The 2214-nt window shown below is 45.5% G+C and overlaps 1 non-coding gene across 1 annotated transcript; it reads right to left on the bottom strand.

Moving 5' to 3' along the window:
• Window positions 1-1646: 1646 nt before the first annotated feature.
• LOC122914758 lies at window positions 1647-1753 on the bottom strand. The gene has a single exon (XR_006385839.1). It is a non-coding gene; the product is annotated as a U6 spliceosomal RNA (small nuclear RNA).
• Window positions 1754-2214: the final 461 nt, after the last annotated feature.

The following is a 2214-nucleotide window of genomic DNA, read 5'->3' on the forward strand; positions in this document are numbered from 1 at the left end:
GCTCATGAGAGACCTGAAACTTGTGCAGCCTGAAGGATAGGTGTGTTCTGTCAGGTGGACGGGACAGCAAGGGCCTTCCAGGCAGGAGGAACTGTGTGGACCAAGCAAGGTGGGAGGCAACAGCGTGTGGCATCCAGGCAGACACAACGGTAGAAAGGGAGGGGGGTGAGGAGGGCCCAGGAGAGGAGACAGGGCTGCAGGGGTCAGCCGGCCTCAGGGGAAGGGGAGGAGGGAAGAGCTCAGGGCTGCGCACTAGGCACTAGAACCGGTGATCTGATCAAAGACTGGTGGCCGGCCCGCTGAAGCCCAAAGTGGATCCATGCACCCCACGTAGACCCCCAAACAGGTCCCCTGTCTTCCTTGAGGTCTTCACCTCCTCCTAAGTCACCAGGCAGAGGTGACTCCCCACAGACTGCTTCCTACTTGAGACATCAAAGTGGAAAACAGGGCTCCCTCCCTTCAGGTGGGAATCACCGAGGGTGTCAGCTGGTGCGGGGTTCAGGAAACCAGGACTCACACTCTCCCAAGCTGCAGCCAGAGAGCACACAGCAGTAAAACCGTTATCTGAGCCAAAGAGAATGAAAAATTGGGCAGGACGCATGCAGTACTCAAGGCCCTCTCCCAGGGCCCTTTTCTCTAAGCCAGGCATGTAGTAAACATCCAATAAATATTTTAATTGGTATATTGCATTATTCCCACCAATAAGACGGACAGCTTTATGAGAGTAAAACAGTATCTCTGCCATCTTTATAGCCCCCTCAACCTTTCGTTGCCTGCATTGAAGTCACCCAGAATGGGTTCCTCCCCAAGCTGCACTACTTCCTGCTGTGTGACTTTGACAAGTCACCGACCCTCTCTGACTCTGGAGACTAGGGATGATCATGCCAGAGCAGGACCAGTTATTATTGGAAAGATGATCAAGGTGCATCTGTAAAGTGACTCCCAGTCTGTAGGCCCTCCTCTGAGATTATCGCTGTTGTGACTGTGAGTGGATGAGGAAGTAAGATATTTCCCCTCTCTGGCCCTCAGTTTCTTCACCTGTTTACAGGAGGTGCTCAGCTAGTTCCACTGGCTTCTACTTGGAACATCTCAGTGACCAGGGCTTGTTGCAAGAGGAGTCTCCTTACTACCAGCTTCCCAAGTTGCCCTGGGACCTACGGAAGCATTAGAAACGTGGTGGTCCTCAGTACTTCAAGACCTAGGGGAAGATTTCATGGATCCTTTCACAGAGGGCCCTCAAGGGTGACCCAAGAGTTTCTGAAATTGAAAGCAAAATGCTTTTATTTTCTGGGAGGAAGGTCGTAGAAAATGCCATGTGAATTCACAAATCAGTTTACTCTCCAAAAACATCCGAGAGTTTGGGCTGAGCCTCTAATGTTCGGCACAGTGGAGGTTTTGTAGACCGAAATGTAGGAACATTTGTAAATTGATACCATCCCTGAGTTTTGTCCAGGTTATGAAACAGATCTGAATTTAAAGTAACTATGTTCAATTCCATGGCAAACTCCAAAAATTTTGAGATTACAACATCCTATTGTTTACTGAGTTTTATGCAAATTCCTATAGTCCCCCATATGCCCCTCACCATAGTTCCTACAAATGCTGATGGGTATAAACTGCTTTTTATTTTTTTTTATTATTTTTTTAAAAATATGGGATGCTTCATGAATTTGCATGTCATCCTTGTGCAGGGGCCATGCTAATCTTCTCTGTATCATTCCAATTTTAGTATATGTGCTGCCGAAGCAAGCACTCAACTGCTTTTAAAAAACACAAAGTAATATGGGGCACCTGGCTTGATCATTTGGAAGAACATGCATCTCTTCATCTCAGAGTTGTGAGTTTGGGCTCCATGATGGGTGTAGAGGTTACTAAAAAAATAAAAAGAACATGAGTAATAAACATTAGTTTCGTTTGGAGCATCTTTGAGGTTCTCCTAGTATCGTTAAAAGCTGTTGATGCTTCTTAGAGCCTTAGAGCCCCAAATCTTTTAAAAGTCAAAGGGTCCTTTAACACTTCGGTGGGTCTTGGTGGCATTAGAAGGGCAAAGAGTTGCTCTAGTCATAAAACGTCAAAATTTTCTTCTCAGCTCCACTTCAGTCCTTATGGATTACATCATACAATTTAGTGCTGATTTATTGCATAGTTTTTAAGTTTTCACATTATTATTACAATATTATTTTATTACAATAATATTTTTATTATTACAGTAGC

This window comes from Neovison vison, chromosome 7 (assembly GCF_020171115.1).
Source record: "Neovison vison isolate M4711 chromosome 7, ASM_NN_V1, whole genome shotgun sequence".
NCBI classification, from domain to species: domain Eukaryota; kingdom Metazoa; phylum Chordata; class Mammalia; order Carnivora; family Mustelidae; genus Neogale; species Neogale vison.